The 19,054-nt window shown below is 43.8% G+C and overlaps 1 protein-coding gene and 1 long non-coding RNA gene across 2 annotated transcripts in view; one reads left to right on the top strand and one right to left on the bottom strand.

Moving 5' to 3' along the window:
• Positions 1-19,054, bottom strand: part of LOC122573250 — a 62,036-nt gene that overhangs the window by 20,214 nt on the left and 22,768 nt on the right. The gene's annotated exons all lie outside the window — the stretch shown is intronic.
• Positions 311-4,877, top strand: LOC122573259. The gene is made up of 2 exons (XR_006318696.1): positions 311-4,222; positions 4,302-4,877. It is a non-coding gene; the product is annotated as an uncharacterized LOC122573259 (long non-coding RNA).

Here is a 19,054-nt window from a genome sequence, read left to right as displayed (position 1 = left end):
TACCAAAAGTGTACTACATAACATGGAATTGCTTCTGTAAGAAAGTAACAAATCGATAAATATAAAAACATTCTATTACAAGTCATTTTTCAAAGACCAGTCATTTCGACCGGTTCTGGTAGAAACAGCTTCGCGTTAACTGTCGGTAGTTCTAATGTTAATGTTGGACTTGATGTTTTCAAATTCTTCAGACGGTGCGATCAACGGAACGCGTCACTTTTCCTACTTGCCCGCTACGAATGGCAAGCTGCGCTCGTCAAAGAAACCACTGTACCTACTCACTTACCTCGTCTGTTCGCCCCATGTACGCTAATACCTGCGAGTTTACCCTTGCAACTAATGTCGCAAGAAATACGTTGCAGCGCAACGATATGCCTTTAAGCTGGACACGGCCGACCGCAATTATCCGTTTAACTGGCAGAAATGTAGCACAGACGCGGTTACGTATGCACGGGTAACGAGTCGAATGTAGCAAAGTTTCGAAGAAAGCAGCAGCCAGCGCGCGAGAGGAAATGCCAACGTAAATCTTCGAGTTAATGTTGCTGAAACTCTGGCTAAGTAAAAAGATAGCCATGATCGAATTAATACGGAGGAAACGCTGTTGCCAGGAAATTGTACGTACAAAAGCATCCGATCAACGTTTGTTCAAGCAACGTTTAAATTCCAACGATAAATGTTGCATTCCCGGCTACGGATTTCCGATGCTGATTACGCGTTGGTCGATGTTAATTCGTTGTTTCGACACCCAACAGACGATACGTTGCATAATAATTTTTAAAAAGACCTACTGCTCGTTAGAATTCTTTTTTTCTATCGCGCGTTACCACGTAACGCGCGTATCTTATCTTATTTTTTTCTCTTCCTTTATCTTTCTACAAGCTTCAGCGTTTTATAAGCCGTATTATCGCGCGATAGTATATTATTCAAACTATCCCTGTACTTCGATTTCCATCGCTGAGCAGCGCTGATAAACCGTATCGCGATTTTCCTCCAACATTCCACCGGCCAACGTTAAAACGAATCGCATACTCGTTCGCCGTACACGAGCAACAAGTGGCAGCGAAGGCACGCCACGCGTTTCTAATTTTTCGTGCGAATTCTTCGATGATCAACAGCTGTGTAGCCAAGAGTCCAGCGCGGCGATATTCCTCCTTCGAAAGCAAACAGCAATCGTAACTTAACGCTTAGCCAACCGAACGGGGAGATCTCCCTTTTGGACTTTAGCGAGGCGTTTTCTTTTTTTTTTTTTTCTTTTTTGTTGTTACTATCAGTTATCGTTTACCTGGAATTGTTGCCAATTAATCGCAACACGTTTTCTACTATTATAAAGTACAGTGTATAATAAAATACACCAATCTGGTGGTGTTGAAATTAACGAAAAAGTTACACTATCTTTTTGAATTTTTAATTTCACGTTCGAGTCGTCTTATTTATCCTTAGTCGTATTTAATGTTTTTAATTTTACCTGTATCTTTTTATACTTTTAATATATACTTTCAATTCGATGTTTTGCATAAACGATATTTGAAATCGTTAAAGAAAACCATTACTGCAAAATATAATTGGCCATTTAAATAATTTTTACGCTTTTTTGTTTTTCAAGTAACGAATATTAAGTCCTCGTTACTTGAAAGAATGCACGATGGACAGCTTGTTCGTCTGCGGAATTTCCCTTAAATCGCGAAAACTACGAGGAAGCAATAGACGAACAATAATTTCTGTTTTATATTATTTCATTGAATTACATGCGATTCATTTTGCTCTATTTCTATTATTACGTTCGTGCATAATTCAATAAACTAACATAAAACAAAAAACATTGCGCGTCCATTATTTCCTTACAAAACGAAAGAAAAATTTCGAACAACCTAATAGATCGCGCGCCGGAAGTAACCGATCGAGAGACAAGCGATTCGAAAGTCCAAAGCGATTGCATCCGCCTTAAGAATCGCTCTCCGTGTTTCCTTCACTTGCTCGTGGAATTAACGTTCGTAAAAAAATTAATATTCGCGGCGAAAGCGAACATTCCGCGGCCAGATTCGCTGTCCGAGAACGCGTAACGACCAAGAAACAGCGTAATCCGACATAACGCGCTATCTCGCGGGTTAACGAGCTTCGAACACCCCACCGATGTTCGACATCTCGAGTTTCCCGCACAGTGGCACCGAACGATACTACGACGCGATGCGACGCGCCATCTCCTTTGCTCCACGTCCATCCGCTAACGTACGCGATTTATTGCGCGTTCCGCTATCGCGTGTTCGCAAACGCACGTCGCGCGTTGCATCGTTTAGTCGACAGAGAGGATCGCGTTTGTCCCGACTGTCAAATATGTCAGCGCACGAACCAACAGGTTCGTTAACCGCCGCGTATCGGAAATTCGATTCTTGGTTCGCGATTTCGTCGTCCAAATCGCTCTGTCGTATCGAACGATGTAACAAACGCTGACGCGGAATTTAGACCAAGTCACGGCGATACTCGCGAAAGCATTTCAACGTCACCTCCTCGACCCTCGAGTCATCAAGTACAATAGCTAGAAAAGGTACTGGCGCGAACTTGGATTTTGCAACGAAGCGTTCTTTCATCGGGTAGCAAATTCTCGTAGTCGTGCGAAAGATATAAAACGACGCGAATATTTGGATTCGATCGATCAGTGCGTAAATCCTACAACGATGATGCAACGGCGGCTCAATGGAATAGTAAAATTAGGAATCGCCATCCGAGCTCTTTTCCTCTTTTCGCTGTGACACGTACGTATACACAGATATATTTAAGATGGTCTTGGAAACCACGAAAACAGAGACGAGTCCGCTTCGGTTCGCGACGGTAAAGTATTAGGTTATCCGAAAAGTTTCTTTCGTTTTTCGAGGAAATAATAGACCTTTTTTTGTTTTATATTATTTTGTCGAATTACGTACGATCCATTTTGTTCCGTCGAGATAAGCACCGCGACATTTCACAGACTTGGTTTCACGTTTGCACGAAGGTGCATCGTTGTAAAAAACACGTTTACGAAAGAAAGACGCGTCTTTTTTGAAACCTAACCTATCGAACGTTGTGATCTTTACCTTGATAGAACAAAATGGATCGTACGCAATACGATAAAATAATATAAAACGGAAAATGTTGCGCATCCATTATTTCCTTATAAAACGAACGAAACTACCTAATACCACAACGTGAAATACCTGTGGCGTACTCAAACTTTGTCGAACGCTGTGTACGAACGTTGCAAGAGGCGTTGTCTCGGAAACGTAAATTCGAAACGTCTTGTCCCGCGCTCTATCTTCCACGCTGTCCTAATTTATTAACCTAATAATATTTTTATCGAGATATGTATAACTTTGTGTGTTAGACTAGATTGGCCGCGTAGTAGTGACGTATGTGAATATGAGTGTGTGAAGTATGTGCGTGCGCGGCGTCTCGAAAAACAGATGAATGTAACCGTTACGTTGGTAGTGTGATAGGAAGATGGCGAGACAAAGAGAGTGCTGAAATAAATCTAAAACTATTTTAATATGAATTCTAAGTGTAACCTTAGCGTTCCTTCACCTTTATCTCGGCAATTAAGATCCACAATTCTCAACAATTTTATTTAAAAATATAAGAATATCGCCATAACTGTACTCGTTGACGCCCTGTCGTTGTCGTCGCGGCCACTCACGACCATGGTACGTTCTATGCTACGAGTACGTTATGCATTGTGGAATCGAAGAGTCTGTGAACTTTGCGTTGAATCAAATTGTACGTTTTCTTTCGATAAAAAGAAAGAACAAAGGCTTACATCGAAGGCGATGTTGCAGTCTATAACGTTGCTCGCGACGCATAACCGTGTGTTTATTACTTCGAAGACAATAAACGTATAGCACGGATTTATGTCGAAGGAAAACTTTTGTAAGCGGAATTTTAACGCAAGATGTTTACGCACCGATGATACTACGGTACATAGGAACCAATAAACGTATGAACGTCCTCTATCGCGTCGGTTATATCGCGATCGAGTTTAACACGTTGCTTACGTGTTGTAGAAATGGCACAACCGTTGGGAACATGCATTTACGATTTTCGTGCTTTTAACGATATCAACGAGACAGAATCGGAACGCAAATTCTTTCTTTGCATATTACGCAAAGTGTATTTTATAAATATACCTATTACCACATTTTTTAAGCTCGATATTCAAAAACATACTGACTTTGAATAGAAGGCGTAGGAGAATACGGTAACACGCTTTTGATATTCAAATACCGACTATGCCGTGAGAATTTATTAATGGAAAATTGTTTTTTTTTTTAATTCAGAACGACGTTGATATTCCACTCGTGTATTAGAATTTATTTGGTTGGCAAAGAAAGGATCGCTCGTGTCAAAGTTTCGTTCGTAGAGCCGCTGAGACGTATTTCTAGCGATCAGAAACTTGCAACGACTCGATTGCAACATCAATCACATCTCAACCTACATCACAGATAAGACATCGACTCCGAGCTTCGGACTCCTTTGGACACATCACCACCTTATCGTCATAGCCTACACCAAGGCTGTGACGCACCCCAGTTCACATCAAAGACAGGATATCGACCACCGAGCTTCGGACTCCCTTGGACACATCACCATCCTATCATCATAACCTACAGAACCCACAGAAGCTACGACACACCTTAGTCTACGTCATAGATAAGACGTCGGCCCCCGATCTTCGGACACTTCTTCACATCACAACCTACACCGAGCCCCTCAACATCCTCGAACCAAAATGTATATAAGTTGAGACTTGAGACAGTTGGGGCAGTTCTTGCGCAGCCCTTTTCTCCGGTTCAGTGTCAGTCTATTGCTTGTAAGTGGTGAATTTATAATAAAGTTCAATGCAAGAAGATTAATAGCTGGGTTACGACTCAGCATTCTTTTCTTTTATCGTCCAACCCTGAATTCTACGTGACACGATCGTCGTTAAGTTGGAAAGACACTTTTCCCGAAACGAGCCCCTGATCGAACCCAAGGAACCAACATTCGGTGCGAAATTATTCGGTTCCGTTTCGAAAGAAAGCAAGATCAAAATGTAACGCGAGCTGCTGCGAAATTGTTTAATTACGCTCTATCCAAAGCCACGTAACTTGTTACAAAACTTTGAAAATCGTTTCTTCCTTCATCTAACGCGTCCCGATTGCCATGCCGATCATCCACGTTGTTGGTACGTGTTAACACTTTGACTGCCACGACGAAATCACACGTTTCGCTCAGCACGCCACGGGAGTATTTTTATTATTCAGAACATAAAATGGTAAAATAATAATAAATTGACGATGTTAGACAACGTTCTTCTCCAAGGGAACGTGTATCTTGTTGGTGGTCACGGATGACCACCGTGGCGCCTTGGTAACAGTTGATAGCGACGTATCGTAACAAGGCTTCGTTTATTTCAACGAACCACTCGCACTCTATATTTCGTCGTATGCAAAACGTGCAGAATATATCGTTGAAACGCGTAGAAGATATTAGCAAACGGTATTACGATTATTTTTATGATTTCGACGAGACATTCGGCTGAAATGGTAGAGGTAAAAAAATTATGTTTCTGATAAACCAATGGTAATGGTAGATCACAACGGAGGAAAATGTGCTGTAGATTTATCAGATCGAACGACGGCATATTCTACACCACATAGAAGAACCCTCGAGTGGCGTATAAAATTAGCTTTAGAGTTATCGTTAGATACGTCGATTTCAAACGCGATGATACTCCATAAACAAGCAGGAAAAACCAAAATCAAGGTATCGGATTTTAGAATGGCACTCGCGATGCACCTTACACAGTGCCGTTCGCCAGAGCCGTGAAATATACCNTATTCGACAAAGATCGCGACACGAAACGCGGAAGGAAGAAGGGCGAGCGTATCTGGCAGGAAAATTTTGCAGAGAGTGGTATAAAAAAATGTCAAACAGTTAGGATGAAAAATTGCTAAGAATCGGACCAAAAAGGTGACCACCTATCGTCCAGATTGTATCGACGAGCCACATTTATGTTTAAAGTGTTCTAACACAGAGCACCGTCAGATGCAAGATCTTTTCTCATTTTTGTTTATCGATGATATCAAAGTATCTTCTATTTATCGGTTATGTTCAAAATGCCCTAACGGTCAATTTTCACACAATTGTTACGATTGTAACAAGTTGAAGCGCTCGGGTCACCAATGACCAACGTGGCAGTCAAAGTGTCAACGATGACTTCGGCGAAACGATAGTCGTTTGATTAAAAGCGAATAAAATCGACGACAGCGGCAGAGCATCGTTGTTCGTGAAGATAGCGGCGGATCTTCTACTTTTCTTTTTTTCTTTCTTAGGATATCTAATACGGTGAAACGTATAACCAGAACCAATGACACCGTCAAGGTGTTAAGGAAGTTAGTGGCAATGATTTTTCCCTTTTCTGTTCGCGCGGGTATTAAACCTGCGTAATCGGTGATCGCGCGTTAAAATGGCAGCTTGTCGAGCGTGTTGTATGCCGTTGTATGCTCATGGGCTGTCGCCATGGCCGAGTAGCCGGCATAATGTCGATCCATGAGCGTCGCGGATAAAGCTGGATGCCAGGACACTCCAGCGGAGTGGAAAGTAGCTGTTGACATATTGCTGCCAGGTATTGGGACACGACGCGCAAGTAGGCGGGGTGGCTTAACCTATGCGGTATATAATATACGCCTCCACGATATCCAACCGGCTTGGTCGCGCGAGACAGCAACGCATCATCGTAACAGCATTTTCACGTTTCTCTATCGACGACGACAATTGCGAGAACGACGTTTACGCGAACGTGAATCAACGCGTCGACTGGCACGGTGCTCATTCGCGGTGTTTCACGTTGTTAAGCTTTTTCCATCGATCAAGGTAAGATAAACTTCATGGAACAGAGAATGGTCCAACAACGCGTACGACTCGCGCGGATGACATCGTCCGAGAAAAAGCGCGCAAGTGCGATATGATATTTTACAAAAGTGGAACGTCGTACACACGCCGATCGACTCGATAAATTGAAAAATAAAGTTAATAATTCTATCGTTGGATCGTTACTACAATTACTTTATTCGCAATAAATGGATTAAAGAGATGTTGATTAGACAGGAAACGATGGTTGTTTAACGCGAACTAATCACGTATATAATTAACGTATTATAATTAAGACAACTAGAGATAGTTAATTAGCAAGTCCCGTGACAATGCAATTCGCACTCTCTGACTTCTCAACTCACAATGACTGTTAATTCGTTTCTGTCCCCTAGCAACCCCCCTCGTCTTTTGTCTTAGCCTCAGCACGCACGTTTTTCACAACCGCTTGTTTATAATTCGCCCGACACTGCCCAGGTCCCTCGTCCGCGATACTACGCTATTTGTTAAACTCGTCGATTCGAAGTTTCGAAAGCTGACAATCGGCAATCGTCGTTATTCCGTTGTTCGTTACGCGCGTAAACTTCGTTCCCTAAACGAGCTTGCGATAATTTTATTTAGCCGTTAAGAACGACCAGTTAAAAGCTCGTTAGAAGCTAGATTCGCGATAATGCCAACTATTAAATAGATGCGAGAAGATAGACGTAGAAAAGCGAAGCTTCTGTTATCGGATATTATCGCGCTATAGCTCGAGTGGATTAATTATCCGGCGATACGGCGAGAGATAGTACGTTTGAACCGGTTCGTCGACGAAAAGAGTGCACGAGTCAAACTCGCGAAGGACGTATCCTCGATGGTATAACTACGGACTGGCATACGTCGAAAACTTGTTTATGCACTTGCACAGCGTACAGCGAATCGATTTTGCCTCGATGGTCGATGGCCAGAGCGAATTCAAATCCATATCGGTGGAATGGCTGGCCGATAAGCGTAGGGCGTAGGCTGCTTCGTACTCTCGACTAGCTCCTAAATCACGTCGATCAACTCGTTACGACTCCAGAGAATTATCTAAACGTTTCGAGAAACGTGTAAAACGCTGCTCCGATATTTATCAACCTGATATTTTCTATTCCTATCGTGTTCCCATGCAAATATCCATCGCGTTGAATTGCTGAAATTTTCAAGTAGTTTCTTGCGTCCGTCCACTTTTTGCGAATCGTGTCGCCAAGTTGTATCTAAATTTTCTTTTTATCGTTAATCGCATAACGTACGCGTTATCGCCGAAGGACGGTATAAACATCGATTACGCGTTTTGTTGGGTTTTCTTTAGAAACACGTCAGTAGCTTAAACGAACGTCGGAACGAATTTGTATTCCATCGAACAAACGATAATCTCTGTTCTGTGGAATAAATAAAACGTTTGGAAAGATTCGACCGGAGACTGTTAATTCGAGATATCCGCATAGCGTAATTTTCTCGTCGTCGAACAGCAATCATCGTTACGGAGCGTAAAAATTGAATAACGCGCATCTAGCGCTCTGCACGACGCGCGGCACGAGTCGAGTTCCGGCTAACGCGGAAGAATATTTCTTCCCTTTTGACGCAAAAAGCAGACGTGGAATTTTCGTGAAACGAGAGCGCAGCTTTCGCTTCGGCACGCGCGCGTTAAATACGCGTGATGATTACTTCTCGTCGTAATATCCGTCCTTGCGGTACGATATAGCATAGATCGTTGTATCTGATTTTCGAACGTACACGAAAACAATCATCGACAGGGACGAATTTAAGCGTGATGATCGGAAGGTGTTTCTAAATCTACATTTACGAAGCTCGAAGAAGAGAAAACGAGCGTTCGCTGTAAGCCAACGATGGACCACCTTACACAGTTAGGCCAATTGGATCGCCCACGCACCGTAGAAATCTGTGAAAGGAATACCAAGCTCTGGGCTACCAATACCGTTAAATTGTTCCTGGCATTTCCCTTCGAGAAACTATTCAAGGTATACTACTTTTAATTTGGAACTGGCGACTGACGCAATTCATCTACGAGTCTGTCATCGACGTAGGCGTTTTCTATTAAAACTCGTAAAACCGAGTCCATGTTCGGCGGTAACAAGCACGTGGCGCTATTTCGTGTTCGTGACGTACAATTTTCCGATAAAAATGCGTTTCGCACGACCTCGTTCGATGATATGGTTGTTGCCGGTCCGTAGTCGCTTTTTCGCCAAGTGGAAAAGAAGCGAAAAAGAGAGAAGAAATTACGTAAGACGAGCATCGAACCGTTTTCCACAATTTCGAAAAGTGCAATTACGTCGACCACTGTGGCCTGTCAACTGCTCGATTATTATTTACTTGCCATAATTTTGCCACGTAGGTACACGGAACACGCGTAATCTTTGCAAAGTTCCGGGAACCTCTCTGTCCCGGATGTCGTCGAGGATCGATCGTTTTCTCGATTTCCTGTCGCTGTACCCGTAGACTTAAACATTCGGCGCTCTGACTATCCAATACTCAAAATACCGACTATAATAATAACGATATTGTTATAACCAAGCGTTACGCATTAGATTGTCCGAAATGTTTCTTTCGTTTTATAAGGAAATAATAGACGCACAATTTTATGTCTTTTGTTTTATGTTAGTTTATTGAATTACGCACGAACGAGGTAATAGAAATCACACGTAATGCGATCAAATAATATAAAACGGAAATTGTTGTTCGGCTATTATCGCCTTATGAAACGAAAGAAACTCTTCGGACAACCTAATGCTCATCTGGCGTACGCTGTTCATCGACCAACGTTCAAAGAGCTTGCAAGCTTTCTCGCGACTCGCGCTCATCCGTCCGAGAGATCGTGCGTTTAGACGCTTGTACTACTCGACCGCGCACTTGGCAAAATTTGAATCGGCGCGATGTTCGCGAATTATATTCGCTCGTCTCTGATCCGTCGAGACGAACGTTGCAAGAAATTACAGCCGAGTTTCGCAGTTGACGCTGTTCGCTGCACTAAAAACTAAAATCTTTCGCTCGAGCGACGATTTACCTGCAACTTATCGTACCGCGTTCAATGAAATCGCGTTGCAACTAAATTCTAATCTCCTGTGGAATCAAAGAGCACGTTCGAAGCTAACCCGAACTGAGCTTCTTCCCTTATCCTGGACGCTGGTACTCGACAAAGAGTATTTGTGGGTTCGTCGTTAGCAAAGTATCAGCCTCGTTGCCTGCTACTTACGACGAGCGAGCAGCCAGCAGCTAAAACGATTCATCGTACCCACGTTGGAAAGAAAAAGGCTCGTTCCGTCAAAGTAGTTTCGAGCGATCGTTAAAATTCGCATTACCGCAACCAGGTTTCCACGGGGCCAAAGAAACGGTGCTTGCAGCGATCTTTTCGAATAACAGAGCAGACACAGATAGTAACGATCTGCCCGAAGGAAGCCAGGCAAAAAGGAACGCTCGGAATAGGGGACACCGTGTATATAATACCAGTCGGTGTCACTTGCACAAGCCACTTCTCTGGAACTTTGATTGGACGATTCGAGAAGGAGAGAAAGAGACGCAGACACGTTTGTAAAACTTTTCCCCGGGCTGGTATGCCCGAATGTAAATGTCAATAGGCGGATAGCCAGGAAGAAGGGAGAGAAGGAAGGAGCGAGAAACGCTGTTATTTCACCGTTGCGATCTGTCTCTGGTTGCACGGGCAATCGCTGCTGCAGGTAAAACCCGCCGATCGCGATTGGCAGCTCTCTCGATGTGGAAATTCTCCCACCTCCGATCTTGGTACCCACCTTCGATTCACTGTGCCTCTCGATCGCCCCCCTCCCCGCTATTCTAAAGAAGCCTCTCGCGATCGCGATCTCCGCGGGTCAAGCCGACCCTTCCTCTCCGCTTCATCGCCATAGCCGCTAATTCCAGAAAATATGGCTGTCCGAATCGATCGCCGGCTGCTTAACGCGATCCACGTTCTCGTCGCTAGCGTCGATACGCCTTTATCACGTGCGCGATCGGATTGGCAAATTTACGACGCGCGTTTCCACGCGTGCGTCGAATAGTCGCGTCTTATAGCTGCAACGTGCAACGTACAGAGATCGCCATTTCATTTCCAATTGCCTGGAAATTCGTCGTACTAGCAATTGAACGGTTTTGGCACATCTCTCGGTCGGTTTACGTAGAAATTGCCATTCTTGGGAAACGCGAGCGTGTAATTCGCGAGGATCGACGATTACGTTTCCCTCGTTGTATCTCGTTGTATCGTGTACAAGGCGTCGGAAAAACGCTACGTCGCGGCTGACGTTCGTCGCGACGATAACGAAACGATCGGACGTGTTCTTCCGATAGACGAGCGTCGTCTCGTACAGAGAAAAAGAAAGAAGAAAAGAGACGCGCGAGATACATATCGAGTATTTTACAGCTCGTGCTAGATTTTATATTTAGGAAGCTACCGTGTAACCTTAGAACTACTGAATTAGGTTAGAACGAAAATACTGGCACCCACACGCTCGCCACTCTCGCGTCTCTCCGCGTTACGCGTTCTGCGTTCAACGGCAAAACTGACGATTTTTCCATGCAGTTTCGTGCAACCTGTTACGCCGGCCCGAACGATTCTCGTTACAAACGTTGCATCAGGTGCTCGATAAACCGCGAGTAGCCGGTAAAACGTAAGCAACAAGTTTCCTCAATACGATTTTCCTACAAACGTTTCGTTACAAAGTGGCAAGGAAATATCGAACGCGAACCGAAATACACGTGCAACGCGAATTTCCGTTGCACGGGGTATTAATATTGCGTCGTAGAACGCTTCGTTCGTCGAGACAATTCATCGCGACAGTTACGGCGAATAATTCACGAGCGCTTGAAATATCGAAATTGCATGGAAAGCGCGCACCTCGCTCTTGCTACGATAGAACCGTATTTCGCTTCGCGCTCGATATTTGCTTACGATTTTACAACGAAGCGGTCCGTGGCGAAGTTTTACAGACGCGACGCACCTTCTTTATTTTCGCTCGCAGATCGAATAGCAAAAGCCTGTAACCGATCGAAATGAGAGACAAGTTTGCCCGAGTAGAAAATGCTGGCATCTTTTTTTTTAGATCTGTGGCATGTGCGCGGCTTTTAGAATCGCGTTACGATCCGAAAGCTTCTCCTAAAATATACAGAAGCGAGACGAATCGAACGCGATACGAACAAACGTATTTTTTCGAGGATCGAAAACGCGAAGGTCGCCGACAAATTCGCGCCGAATAAATAGATCGCGCGTCGCTAGGAATCGCAACACATCCGTTCAGGGGCATTGTTTTCGATATTTATACATCACGGCACGATTAACGGAAATATCCCAACGACGGAATACGGACATATTTTTCGGAATATTTATCGCAATTCGCGTTGCCGTGTATACATAGAGAGATAGATATTTGCGGAACGTCGTCGTTGGCATAGAAAAAGCGACAGCGATGTTTGCGAAGCGATATCGCTACGTTCGGAGGAAATCGATGTAAATGAGAACGCGGTATCGGCCGTTTGACTTAAGCGATACTTGACGCGAGGAGAAAAGTGGACGCGCGCGTACAGCCATAAAAGGCATTCGCAAAAAGGGTTGAAGCCAGGATGTAGTTGTCGAATATAAAACTAGTTCTGCCCACGTAATTACGAATCGATCGCGGCGTTGATAACCAAACGAGAACGCGCCACCAAGCTGAGACGGGTTCTCTTAATTAAAAATGACGAAGCGAAATTTTCGTGGCAGCCAACAAAGATAAATACGCGTAAGTACGTGCCAATGGCATCGATCACGCAGTTCGTAAATGACCCTGCCAACGGTGCCAACCGGTCGCTCGTTACTCTCCGTTCGAGCAACAACGTTTTACCTATGCAAACTGAGCGTTCGCGTTGAAAAAAGGGCTGCAATTAGAGGCGGTATCGCGAGCAAACCGAGACTACCGTGCCATTAATCAAAACAAGACAGAAACGATTTAAGAAGCTGTGCTTGGCTCGGAACGTCGCGTTCACCTCGCTTCGAGCATCCTCCTCCGATGTCTTATCCTTCCGAGCGCGGCCGGATTTAAATAAATTTCAATACCGTCGGCCGCGAGTAACCATCTCGTCGTGCAACTTTTACTTTTACAACGAAACTGCTTAATATTTATCCGTTTGATCGATTGCCAGCTTTTTCGAATCACCGCGTACGGAGGCCAGCTATACGCGTCACTTGCACGATTTACCATTCCGTCTGATCGTATCGCGTAAATACCGATAACGGTTCCTTCTCTCTTTAACGTTAACGAACGTGAAAAACGAACGTACGAAAGGCCAGATATTTTTAAAAGCTAACGGTAACTTTGCATATTATTTCGTCGGATATACAGCCGTTTCTTTACTCTCATTGTCAGATTCCTCTCATTGTCACGCCGAAATCACACGTTTCGTTCAGCACGCCACGGAGTTTCCCTTACACGCGTTTCTTCTTTCGCGACTCCTTCACACCATCCAGCCCCGACCTAACGTTACAATTTCATTCGCGACACTGCTCGTTACTACCGTTGCGGTTCGTTTATGTTTCGTCTCTGTGACCCACCTGTGAAAGGACAAGCAGCGAACGCCGTAAACCCAGCTCCGACCGAGTTTTAGTTTTGTTCCAACGAAGTTTGTTTCTATCGCCGCGTGAACGCGTGACTAGCAGCGCGTCGCGAGTTTCACGAGGATCCGGTGCGCGAATTTAACGGCTGGTTAAAGAATTAGAAATTCCGGTAAATCGATATTTTTAAGCATCTTCCAGATTTAAAGTCAAACTTTATTTGTCGTATACTCCGTTGCAGAATTCTGTTAAGAACGATGGTAATACACGTTAGGAATTGCTTGCTGGAAATATTCCTAGAATATATTTCTTAACTTTCTTTGACCGCCACGTCGAAATCACACGTTTCGCTCAGCACGCCAAGGGAGTATTTTTATTATTCGAAGCATACAATGGCAAAATAATAATAAATTGACCATGTAAGACAACGTTCTTCCCCGATGGACCGTTTATCTTGTTGGTGGTCACGGGTGACCACCGTGGCGTCTTGCTAACAGTTGATAGCGACGTATCGTAACAAGGCTTCGTTTATTTCAACGAACCACTCGCACTCGATATTTCGTCGCATGCAAAACGTGCAGAATATACCGTTGAAACGCGTAGAAGATATTAGTAAACGGTATTACGATTATTTTTATAATTTCGACGAAACATTCGGCTGAAATGGAAAAGGTAAAGAAATTATGTTCCTGATAAACCAATGGTAGTGGTAGATCACAACGGAGGAAAATGTGCTGTAGATTTATCAGATCGAACGATGGCACATTCTACACCACATAGAAGAACCCTCGAGTGGCGTATAAAATTAGCTTTAGAGTTATCGTTAGATACGTCGATTTCAAACGCGATGATACTCCATAAACAAGCAGGAAAAACCAAAATCAAGGTATCGGATTTCAGAATGGCACTCGCGATGCACCTTGCACAGTGCCGTTCGCCAGAGCCGTGAAATATACCNTATTCGACAAAGATCGCGACACGAAACGCGGAAGGAAGAAGGGCGAGCGTATCTGGCAGGAAAATTTTGCAGAGAGTGGTATAAAAAAATGTCAAACAGTTAGGATGAAAAATTGCTAAGAATCGGACCAAAAAGGTGACCACCTATCGTCCAGATTGTATCGACGAGCCACATTTATGTTTAAAGTGTTCTAACACAGTGCACCGTCAGATGCAAGATCTCTTCTCATTTTTGTTTATCGATGATATCAAAGTATCTTCTATTTATCGGTTATATTCAAAATGCTCTAACAGTTAATTTTCACACAATTGTTACGATTGTAAAAGATTCAATCGCTCTGGTCATCAACGAGCACCGTGGCGTCACAGGAGAAACCGTGGCCGGTCAAGTGGCAGTCAAAGTGTTGAACAATAAATACCTGTAGCTCGAATAATTCGGATTATTAATTGTTTGAAGGACGTTCGAGGAGAGGCAGAAAAGAAAAGGCCTTTTGCTTTCTTTTTTTACGGCGCTTGTACCGATCGACTAAATTTATATTCTCCGTTTTAATCCAAGCGATGTGTGCGGATCTTTTTTAAAAATATCTCGTTGCCATTCGTGTTGCCTTCCACGGACCGTGCATTATTTCATCGTAACCTTGCCTAGCAGAATTTCGCCTTACTTCGCCAACCGATCGACCATTGACTAACGAGTCTCGCAACGAGTTCGCCCACCCGTGGTCGATACGTCGTTGTTCGATATCCCTGACGATTAAACAAGTATGTACACAGCATTGTTACGCGGCGGAATTTAGAAAAGGCGACGTCGAACCACGCAACGCTACGCGCTCTTTCTTCTCGTTTCTTTCTCTCTCGTGAAAACGCGAGCCGCGATGACGAAATGCCTCGTTGTCTCACGCCAATCCGTAAACTCGCCTATTCTATTTCTACGACGATTACTATATACCTGTTCGAGATATATTTTTGGTTCCTCTGACTCGTCTCGGGGCACGGTAGGCGAACTAAACGGTCGGTGTATCGCTTCGAGCAACGATGGATCAGCTTGTGAACGTAAGACGGTGCTCGAAGGGAGAGAGATCTCGAAAATCGGCCATTGTCCTTACCGGTGAAACGAAAAATCTTCCAGCAGATAAATCAGCCGCAGTTCGTGCTTCGAAAGGAAGCTGTCTTTTCCCGAGAAACTAATCTCGCGCGATAAACTAAATCCACGAACGCACGAAAGCTACTTTAGACAATTCGACTAGCAAATTCGAAGCAATTCGCGTATATTATCGATTTGAGGAATTTACAGAGATATAGTTCGATGCACGTTTCGACTCGTCGATGAAATATCGTTGGAATATCGTTTGCCCGGAAGCAATCGATTTATACGACGAATATAAAACAGTTTATCAACTGCGATAGAGACGCGTGTCAGAAATGGATAGAAAACGGCAGGTAAATGGCAAGAATCTTGTTAGACGCGTGATATCCCTATAACCGAAAGAAAGTACGTCGACTCTCGGGCAGCCTACGCCGCGAATACCTGTTGCTAAAAATCTACGCTGCTGCCGAGATGCCAGCCTCTCCCAAAAAGGGCGTTTAATCTTCGTATCGATTTGCATACCCCACGTTCATCGAACTTTCTCGTTGCCACGATGCCCATTAATCACTTAACCCGGTGCCAGTACACCTGAATCAGCTCGCACAAAGAGCGAAAATATCGCGTGGAAGCAACCGTCGGGATTTCACAATGACACGGTCCTTTGTTACACATCGTACGCAGCGTGCTTTACGTTCTGGCACGGACGTACGTCTTAATTAATCAACAGATCGTTCAGGCGGATAACCGACGCTCTTACGCACGTACGTTCGACGAAGAAACGATCGATCGTAAGAATTCGAAAACCACTGGACGGGAGAAAGTTTCATCGATGCGACTAACGGCGCGCTCGATGGAGGAAAAACGAGAGAAGGCGAGACGAAGTAAAACGATAGAGTCGAATGAGCGTTACGTTCGAGGGGCGACCACCGTGATCGTTTCAAGGTCGTAAAACCGGGCACAAGTGTCGAAAAAGAATGTTAGTGGGAATCGGGTTTGATCGGAATCCATCAGACGCGTTCAACCTGGAAATCGCGTCGTCCACCTGTTCTGTTAATTTCGAACAGCCACCAGTCGTTATCGCGTTACGTTTTTTATATCATTAACGAATCGACGGTTGTTTTCTCGTACAATCGCTTTTCCTGCCCGATTTTCCACAGAAAAATATGAAAATACGCGTCCCAGTACCGCGCTACCTGTGGCTGTTTTAGCCGCATCGGTGGAACGACGCATTCAGCCAAGTCCGTACATCACCGCGATATCATCCGTAAGACACATCTTCTACGACGTACAAACACGCTATATTTTTATAATCGTCAGGACTTTCGAAGCTCTTCGAATCTCTGCGACCTTCCTTTGTATATTTTTATAATCGTCAGGGCTTTCGAAGCTCTTCGAATCTCTGCGACCTTCGTTTGCCTTATCTTGTTAGTGTAGGATCTTTACCGCAATTGGTTTATTTACGATAAATGGATTAAACGGATGTTGATTGAACAGGAAACGATGGTTGTTTAACGTGAACTGATTTAATTCTCAACTCTCGTCACCACGGATTCGACGCTCTCTCGACGACCCTACTCTGTGACAACGATCATACCCACGTCCGCGTCATTCCATACCACCTGACAGCGAACCGTTAGGCTTTGACCTGACCTTAGCACATGGCCCAACATTACATTTTCCCCATTACGTAGGGCAATCAGGATCCTCTCCTTGCCCCTCAATACTCACAAACGCAACATATAAAACTGCGAGCATTCTACCACGAGACTAGTCTTGTGTACAGTTTGATCGTGATTTGAACGACTATTTTAACTTTGCTACTTCATCGTTTTCGCGAATAAAAGCCTACAAAATTACAAAAGCACAGTCGAGTTAAGTTATTGCTCAGCTACTCCTTCTTTTATCATTAATTTTACGTGACACTAGCAACACTCTCTCGATAACGCAATTCCTACTCTCTGACTTCTCAACTCACACTGAATGTTAATTCGTTTCTGACCCGTAGCAACCCCTCGTCTTTTGTCTTAGCCCTACCACGCACATTTTCCGCAAACGCTTGTTTATAATTCTCCCGGCGCCCCCCAGGCCCCTCGTCCACGATGCTACATTAGGTCGTCCGAAAAGTTTCTTTCGTTTCATAAGGCGATAATAGACGACCAACAATTTCTGTTTTATATTATTTTATCCAATTAGGTATCATCCATTTCGTTCTATTTCTATTGTAGTATCGCTGAGGAGACGGATGAGGGGACTGGGGGGTGTCGTGCGGATTATAAACAAGCGGTTGCTGAGCATGTGCGTAGCGAGGCTAAGACAAAAGACAAGGAGTTGCTAGGGGACGATAAACGAATTAACAGCAGTATGTAACAGTGTTGTTAGCGTTGTTAAGAGGGAGAATTGCGTTGACGAGAATTGTTCATTAATTGTCCAGTTGTCTTAATTATAATACGTTGTTACAATTCTCTGTTTAATTAACATCTGTTTAATCCATTTATTATTTAATAATAAATAATCATAATAGTTTACGATACTATACTATTATCACGCATCACGTGCATAATTCAATAAACTAATATAAAATAAAAAACATTGCGCGTCTATTATTTCCCTATAAAACGAAAGAAACATTTCGGACAACCTAATATAATGTCTCTCATTTTCTCCTTCTATTCTTTCCTTCTTTTTTCATTTATTTTCCCCGGCATCGCATTTGTGTATCAACAGGTTTGCTTAACCCCTCGCCCTCTAACCACGAGCAAGACCCGTGGTAAAGAATTTGTACCATAAACGGAACCCATGAGTCTGACTCGTGGCAATTTACAAATTTCTAGCGATTCATTATCCACTTTGAAATAATAAATTGTTTTTGTTAACCGATCGATTGATCGTGATTACGTCCTAGACGTCTTAAAAACACTATTTGTCCCCGAACGTTGTTTATTATTTCACAATTTCTTTTGTAGTCCTTAACACGTTGACTGCCACGGGGTCACCGGTGACCGGCACTCGATTTGGCTATAGCGCCGTGGGGGACACCGGTGACCGGCGACGCAGCTAATATTAAAAGTACATAATTATAAAAAGAAAAGAAAGGACAATCGTAATAATTGTCTACAACGCCGTGGGGGTCACCGGTGGCCCCCGCCGCGAAAAATGCTTCAAGCATGATTTTATTTGCTGCAAATAATATTTCAACGTAATACGCATCGCATAATGAAAAGTTCACGTCGGCGCCTTGGGCAAACCATGGAAAATTCGTCTGGCAGTCGACGTGTTAAATATACGTGTCATAAGAAGTATACATTTTGCGCCAGTTCGGGCACACGGCTGAACAGATGAATGGCACGGCGTGCGATCAAACTTGCTTACTATGGCTCGCGCGATCGGCAGATAGCGTGTAGGCCAAGAGGTTAATCGATGATAATAATACTAATAACAGCAATAGCAATGAAATTACACGCGTTTCTTCTTTCGAACGATCGAAACTGAGATTCGAAATTCTACTGGGTTGGCAACTAAGTGATTGCGGATTTTATCATTGCCACCTAATGAAAAAGTCCGCATTA

This window comes from Bombus pyrosoma, linkage group LG11 (assembly GCF_014825855.1).
Source record: "Bombus pyrosoma isolate SC7728 linkage group LG11, ASM1482585v1, whole genome shotgun sequence".
NCBI classification, from domain to species: Eukaryota; Metazoa; Arthropoda; class Insecta; order Hymenoptera; family Apidae; genus Bombus; species Bombus pyrosoma.
Note: the sequence above shows the minus strand (reverse complement) of the source record. Positions and strands in the feature narration are given on the sequence as shown.